This window comes from Malurus melanocephalus, unplaced genomic scaffold (genome assembly GCF_030028575.1).
Source record: "Malurus melanocephalus ecotype Western Australia unplaced genomic scaffold, MMel_1.1 scaffold_417, whole genome shotgun sequence".
In the NCBI taxonomy this organism is placed as follows: Eukaryota; Metazoa; Chordata; class Aves; order Passeriformes; family Maluridae; genus Malurus; species Malurus melanocephalus.
In genome coordinates, this window is record NW_026623649.1 from 15430 (window position 1) to 24327 (window position 8898).

The following is an 8898-nucleotide window of genomic DNA, read 5'->3' on the forward strand; positions in this document are numbered from 1 at the left end:
TTACATGACCAGCTAACCTCCCTGACAAAGTGAGGAAGTGCTTCTTTTTGAAAAGGAAAATTTGTCATTAATGAAATCAAGTATTCACTTTAAAAGTAAAAAAAGGTGCAATGAAAACTTGTAGCAACTATCCTTTAAAGCTTTATTTTTATATTTTATTCAGTTGCACAATTGTGCAGAATCTCTTTTACATAGTTGTGTGTGATGAGAACACAGCTTATTTTTTGGGATAAGATTTACAAAAGCACCAAGAGATCTGTAAGTGCAAATCCCATATCTTTCTTCGAGTCTTGTGTTACTGTATCAGTCATGTTTGCTTTGRAAATAACCTCTTCTTTGTCCAGTGGGGTTTTTATTCTGTTCTTGACAATGGGGACAGGTAGCCAAACTGGACCAAAGCCGAAGTAAAAATATTTCCCCTGCACTGGCGTCTTTATCTCTCTACTATCATATAGACATGAAAGAATTCCTAAAATAAAGCTGGTTTCCCTGACACTGACAAACTAGAAGGCAGCTTTCAAAGAATCAGCTTTTCAAAAGAAAGACTTCAGAGCCCRGTGGTGCACTTTAATCTCTTGTTTTACAGAGAGATTTCTCACATAAGCATAAGATGTAAATGGTTATTCTCACCCTATCYCAGCCTGTTAGACCTGATTGCTGATGATGTACATTCTTTAAAGAACTTTAAAATCCAGAGTGAGCTTTTCATTCCCTCTTTGTCAAAGAGGCCCAGTCAAATTTTGTCTGCTACCATCTACACATCCATATGTTAACTATTTTTTTTAGCAACTGAAAAAAATGATGCCTTTTTTTTCCTCTCTGCATTCAAAATGAATATCTCTGCTATAAATATGCCTAGAACCATTAAATAATGAGCCTGAAACACAGGTTATTTGGGAATGACAGAAAATCCAAAAAGAAAAATGCTGCAGAATCTGCTTGTGGCAGACTTGCCTGACACGCTGAGCCTGACATTTACAAACTCTTGCTATTTAAAAGTTACTTCCTTGCTATTAATCCTGTCTGGCCACTTCTGTAGCAGCAGAATAAAAGATGAACTGGAGCTGGTTTATTACCATAACTGGTGACCCTGCAGCTTTTCCCTGGGCAGTGTCCATCAGCTCCCTCCCCATCCTGAGCTGCAATCAAATGAGGATCTGTTCTCTCATCAGCCAAGGGATGTGCACATCTCTCTGCACCRCTGCCTTCCTTGCTGTGAAACGCTGTAAAACACAGAGATCCTTGCCTCCCTCTCCACATGACACCACAGCAAACATAAAGAATGCCAAATGACTTAAGGAGTGACACTGAAACACTTTGGAACYGGCCCAGCTGGGCTGAAAAAATTCAGAGCACCTCTCATATTCAAGGATGTGAGCAAGGACATGAGGATTTGGCCTTCTGGGCTGGTGGGACAGACACACACYCAGGATTCCAGGAAGAATCTTTATATCCTCCCTTTTCAGTCGTGCACATTTTCTGTGTGTCAGCAAACAATTCATGATCTGTGTGATAGGAACTGTTTAGGAACCAACATAGGTATTTCAGTTGGGGGAAAAAAATAAGGAAAAAAAAAAAGAGAAACTCATCATTAATAAAAAATATTGTTAGGAGTTGAAATTGAACATGCATTATGAAAAATCAGCATCTGAAACACAAACTTCCCGCTCAGCAGAAGCAAGTAATGACTTGGGAGCCAGTGYAGCAGAGGAAAGCCAAAAATTGTAATGAAAAAAGCTTTGATGGCTCCAAGGGAACTGAGGAAAGCACATTCTTCATCTGCTGTGGGGAATACATGGGAGATCAGCCCTGGCTTCCAAGAAGAGCCTTCCCAGAGTGACATCAGCTSTCTGGAGGAAAAAGGCTGAGGTTCAGCTCGGCCCTGGGCAGGGAGGCCACGCTGCTGCACTCCCCCAGCACAAAGARCAGCTTGAGATGTTCCTGGGCAAGGTGCACTGATGGGGAAAGGGCTCCATTTAACCTCCCACACTGGGTATGAAAACAGGACTCTCACACACACCTGCATGGGTAAAGAAATGTATATTTCAGAAATTCCAGCCTTTCTCTTCTTTAGTGGGAAGTTGGGTAACAGCCTGTGTTGGGAATCAGCAGGAACAGGTTGGTGTCTCTCTGGGTAGTCTTGARTAAATTGGTTTAGAAATGATAAAAACTGTGCTAACAATGATCAATAACACAACGATCAATAACACAAAGCAATGTCCCCAAAMTTATAGATTCGGTCTAAATCAATTCCTACTTGAAACAGAATATATTTTCCAGAAAAAATAAAACCCAAGGAATCTTGATTTTAAAAACTCCAGGCAGAGAATCCACAACGAGCCTTTAAAAATAATTTCAATGGTTCATTACCATTATTACAGAAATGTGCACCTAGAGCCTACCTTTGCCTAACTTTACACCATTTTATTTCCTCATAACTTCTATATTGAAGTTTTCCAGCCTTGTATTCTGTGCCTTCTATAGACACAGGCTGGGACAAATCACCTCTGCTTAAATTAAATAAGTTCAAGTCCCTATCTTGCTGCACACAATGTCCAGTCCATTAATTATTCTCTAACCYTTCACCAACTCTTTATTCCCTTTTGACACATCAATCTGCATCTTCACACTCAGCTGCTGGTGAAGTTATCCCATCATTACTGGCACAGGATAGCTCCATCATTACTGCTGGAAGTTTCTCTTTGGGCCACTTTTAGGTCTTTGGTGTGACAGTAAAACCCTMCATTCCCCCAATTATCTATCATGATCTCTCACATTCTTTTTCAGTTATTTTTTCCCAGGTCAGTCATTCTATGTGCAAATATAATTTAGAATCAGAGACCCATATAATAGCCTGAGTTGGAAGGGATCCATAAAGATAATCWAAGTCCAGTTCCTTGCCCTGCAAAGGACAGGGGTTTACCTTAGTTTTACTGAAGTGTGTATGATTTATTAATCCCTTCATACACTAAATTTATTTCCAAAGTCCCAAAATTTATTCCATCTGCATAAATTTACCATTAATTATTTTTAAGATAATTTTCTAGTCTTTAAAAGAAATGGGAAACAGAGCATGACCCAACAATCCCTAAGGGAGCCTATTAGATAATAATTCCCACTTTGCATATTAAGACTACCAGATAAGCAGTTTTAGGTCTTTTTAATATGTTGCCCAGTTGAATTTGCATTATCCTCATTTCTTAATCAAAGGTTGTGTGGTACCATGACAAATGCCCCAAGAAAGTCCATTACATCAGCACTACAACATTCATCAACCAAACCTCATTTATCAGAAGAAAGTTACTGAGTTAGTCCGACAAGATATATTTTCCATAAACCAATAAGAACTGCCATATATTACATTATTCCTGATTATTTTGCTAATAATATCCCATATCAGTCTTCCATTATTTTGCAGGAGATTGGCACCAGGCTGAAAGGCCTGTAATTATGAAGCCATCCCATTTAAAATTCTGGCACAGTATTTGCGTTCCCAGTGCTGTATCAATTAATAAAAACCAACATTAACAGTCCAGAGACATTCTTAAGCAGTTCCTTGAATGCTCCCTGATGAATGTTTTTGGAACTGCTGATCATAAAATGTCTCAACTTGGACAGAAGCTGTTTAACAATCTCCACAGCCAGTGATGGAATTTCCCATTCCCCATCTCTACCTCCACAAAATGCTGATAACAGCATTTACTCCCYAAATGCCTCAAGATCAGTAGTTTGAAGACAATTCTTGAGATCTAGATATTTGAGTTTTCTAACTCCTCTGTGTTGCAGTACCTCTCCAGTGAGTAATATTCCTACTTCAATAAAAATCCTTCTTTCTTTTATATTGARCAGGATCTGAGGTACAAAGGATTTTTCATGCTGCCTTCCCTGAATTTATATGGCAACATCAAACCTCTTGCTGCCAGGAAGTCCCTTATGTCAGTAACCATGTGGAGTTGCTCTAAATGGATGCTCTGCTGAATCCAGTAATTTCTGAAGGTTTGTAAAGTACAACAAACAGTGAAGCAGTTCATATGGTAAGAGGACTAGGTCTCATCCATATAACCTGCAATCACTCATGGATAAAATCTAAATAAAGTGCCAAATTTTCGCTGTGATATCTGGAGAGCATTTCTGTACTCAAGAAAAAAAATGATCAGAAGAAAATCCTTTCAAATCTTCCTTTCATTCGAGGGCCAGCATGCTTTAGGTACTAGTACAGCAGAAACATTTTTAGCAATACTAAGCCATTTAAGCAAGACTTTCATGAATTCTATAAGCAAGTTTTCTATCTAAGCTATTTTTCCTAATTTAGGGTAAATTTATTATCAGGGGGTTGGCCTGAATCATCTCCAGAGGGCCCTTCCATCCCAAAATATTCTGTGATTCTSTGAAGCAGTAACTTTGCTCCAGCACGTGCCACCACGTGTACAACAAGAGCTGACCAGGACTGAAACAGAACTGGGAGTTTGTAATTATGCTGGTTACAATCTGCAATAATATGGTATTATTCTTCACTCCACTGGCAAGTTCTAGATATTTACTGACACAGAGATACAGGTGAATAAAACTGGTGCAGCTCCAAAATAATTAAGAATTCTACTTCGTAGAATAGTTAGTATTAGACTAGTAGAATATTTAGCATTCTACTCACACTATTTACAATCTAATTGTAATTTGTTACTATGACTGGTGGTTTCTACATWGAGTCTTTTTAATTAAACATTGTATATGCATCATTAGCAAAACTTTTAGCTGTTTGAAATTAATTTTGGATTGTGTCTTGTTCAARTTTATTATTCATTAAAATGTGTAAAGAATCTCAAAAACCTTCTTTATATGCMTTCGCTGAACACATATAAACACGTTAGCATAGGAATGTGTAAATACACATAATATAATTAGCAYTTCCACTAATGTGTGGTTGTACCACTCATACCTTACAACTGCCACTAGAAAACCAAGTGTAAAGTGTAATTAGAATCTCTCAGAGCTAACAATGCTACAAATCTTAATTGTATGTTATTGATAAARTTTAACAGTATAAATACATTAATTTTGACAGTTTTTGCACCTCACTTGACTCTAAGAATAAGCTAGGTTATTTTCAGTAGTTAATTTTTAATCAGCTCCATGTTTTCAYAAATTAGGCCAATTATTCTCAGTTAGCAGACCATAGCATGAACGAAAATATTTGTTAGTAATAATGTTTGTAAAGATCTACTTCCTAATAAAATATAGGCACTAGGCATAAATGAACCCAAAGAGTTTCCATGTATGCAGATTACTTATCTCCATGGTTACATGAACTAACAGACCGATGTTTTAAACAATGTATATGCACCAGAACATTAATCTATTATTGAACAAAGCAGTAATCTGTGTCTTTATGACCAATCATGTGCTATTGGGGGATGCTGGTAACACAATCTGCTGTGACATGTGAGAAACACCCAGAGAGAGAAGCACCACGGAGTGATGGATCCAACAACCTGCTGGGCATTCAGAGGCACAAGTTCCCCAAAGTGGCCCCTTCAAGCCTCAATTCTGAAGATGCAGGAGAAAATCACATCACAGGCTATGAATGCCTCCAAGTGCTACAACTCATAACCCTCAATGTGCACTTAAAACTCTCCCATTGAACATTTTGTTGCACACAACACATTCAGGATATATTCACTTTCCTACATGGAGGGGGCAGGCCTGCTTATCAGTGCAAGATTTTCCTGATAAAAATCATTACTTCACCTTGCCCTGTGGTTTCTTGTTACAGAAACCACAGACCCTGCCATTCCAATCTCTATGTTAATGAAGAATGTTAGAGTAACAGTTGTTAACTTGAAATCTATATAAATTGATATAAATTGTCTTGTGCAATTTCACAGTCAGTGATTTAAGACTGTTTTTTTTTTTTTAAGTTTGCAGGATGACATCAATACCAGTAAGGCTTAAAGGAATGAAATATCCACCATCTCCCAGGGGTAGTTGAGTGTCAGGGTTTTGACAGTAGCTAGGTAGCTGCCAGCTTCTCCAAAATCACCTTGTGCACTTCGTACTTCTGAGAATGCCCCTGCACTCCCACTACTGCCTTCAGGCTTCCTAACAGTCCCAATTGCCCCAGCAATGCATTCAAAAACAAAATCTGAGCATTTATTTGTAAAATAAAGGATTTTTATTTGACTTCCTTCAAAATTTCCCCTGGCAATTTAATATTAATTAAAATCTGTTGAGCCATATGGTGACTCTTCTTTTTCTTAACAAACATTATGACTTTCATATTTTCTACCATKACTTTTTTCTATTTTTTCCATAAAATGTCTGTGCGAGCTCTTAGCACACAGACATCACTGGTTCAAATATTAATGGAGCCACACAGACAGACCAAAAGGGACCACGGTAGAAAAATGTTCTCAGCACATTCAAGCAAGTGAACCTTGTGTGATTAACTATACCCTGCAAAAAAACAGATTTTCACATTCATAACCAGAGCAGAGTCACAAAGATCACAGATCCTGGCACTCAGCTGTTTCCAAGCTGTCAAGACCTTRCTGTTATATCTATGGTACAGAATTACACATTAACGCTTTCTGTGCCACCCATCACTGCAATTTTTGAATTGCACTGTAACTGAGCARTAAATACCAYRCAGTGATCCCAGATTAGGCCTGGAKGGAGAGAGAAACAATCTCRCTGAAGCKYCTGGTGAAGATGAGAGCAAAGGCAGGGTTTTCACCTGTGGAAGCAGAGCACTGTGAGCACACCTTGGGCTGAGGAGCATTTGAAGAGCTCCTTGTTTTTGTTCTGAGCCCCTGGCAGCCCCCTGYCCCTGCACACATCTCCCTCCCTCACTCCTCTGCTGCTCTGCCAGCTCTCTCCCTGACCAGTGCCAAGGGATTTAGCCCCTGTGAAGGAAAAAGGCAAAAGCTGGATCTATCTGGCTTTGCTGGATCACTCAAATCCTGCCAAAATGTGACATCAATATGCCATTGCATCAACAAATTGTGCAACCAATGCACCTGCTGCAGATGCATTAGGRAAAATGCCTGTGACACACTGTACTATTAATCTCTGGCATTTGGAGCTTGACAAATTCTATCAATGTTTGTCCCTCACTCACAAATGACAGAGCATGAATAACCATTCCTAAATTAACACCTCTTCTACTATAAGTGTGCTTTTTCATATGCTATAGGAAAAATTTAAATCATGATGCTTATATTTAGATTTAGAAAAAGGAGATATTGCTACATGCTGGCATTGAAAAATTTCCCCCACCTTTCCCCTGAGAAAAACTCAACAGCCTCGGACTTAAAACAGCAATGAGAATCAAAAAACAATAAAAAAATATTTTCAAGTGCCTTAGAAACGTTCAGCTACTATAGAAAACCTGCACACAGACACAGGAATGGATACTCTGGATCTACTGTAGCCAGGGTGGAAAAGTGCACCTTCAAAATTACTGAAAGCTGAAGARTCCAATAAATCTCAACAAACAGCAAAGACACCAGGGCTCCAAGTTTAAATAGGACTTGTTTTTTTTCTCATCTACATCAAAACTTCTAAATTGAGCACAAAAACAGCCAAATATTTACATCTGAAAAATCTGTACTCCACATTTAGCATTTTAAGTGAAACCACAATAATTCAAATCTGATATTTYCACCTACCTAAGAGCAGTCACCTTATTCAAAGTTTTACAGTAATATATGTCTGACATGTATGGACAATCCCAAAGAAGTATTTTAAGCTCATCAGCTCTTAATTGAGGTTTTCAAAGCAGCTTAAGGGATTTAGACAAAAAAATATTCATTTCTAATTTCCTTTTATCACCAATACATGACTAAACTCCTCAGCTGWGCTGAAAATCTCAGTGAGCTGGATCCATATTCACTGGATGTAAGAGAACTGTCACTGTTGCTATCTATCTWAAAGATAAAACTCTTAAGCTGAACTGAAAAAAATAATTGGATAGATTTTGCTTGTGCCATCACTAGCGACTTTACRAACTCATGTTCTGCAAAAACCCATTTTTTATCTGAATGGGAGCACTTAAAAAAGGCTTATTTAGTCAGCTGAAATGAGAGCTGTGATGATACAAATGKGCTGGTTTCAGTAATAAGAAATCTACTTTGCATTGCTCTAGTAGAGGAACATGCTTAAGGTTGGATTGCTCTGGTCTATCAAAAGCATCATAAAGTTTTGTGCAGTTTAATAGTAAAACTCGAGAGCTCAGAGCCAAGAAATTACACAATCTAGCAAATTGCCGGCGCTGGAGGTTTTCTGTGCTACTGAATATAGATACACGGGGTAGGACTGAAATTTACGATGAAATTGAAGCCGCTGCTCCTTTTAGCAGATTCGAAGTTTAAGGTTTGAGGTGGGGAAGAAGAGAAAATGCTGGATCCAAGATGATGCAGGTGTCTCCTGAAGGATTTAGCCAGGCCCTGTTGTGCCAGTTTACAAGGTCAGGATTTTGCATGTACGGGCCAGTGCCAGATTTTCSTCTATATAACAGCGTCTTTGGCAAGCGCTGAGAAAACGCTACCAAGCGATACTACCAAGCCATCACAAGAGTCTCCTGATATTTTCTGGGAATCRCAACAGATCACGTTCGCTCTCCATCCGCAGAGCACAAGGTAGGGCCCGCCCGGCCCGATTCTTTTCTCTGCAACCCGGTTAATTTTGGCGGCGGGAGCGGCGGGGAAGGGCCGGGAAGCAGCGACATCCCCGGGATGCGCCCGCCGCTCCGTGCGCCCCCTCCCCTTCCACGCGGGCTCCGTGTGCCACATCCAGGCTTTGCCGTGTCCTGCCTCCGGGACGCTCCGGTTTTTTTTGGTTTTTTTTTGTTTTGCTCAGTAGGGCTTTCTCGTGATGTCTTGTAATTTTTTTTTTTTTCTTTTA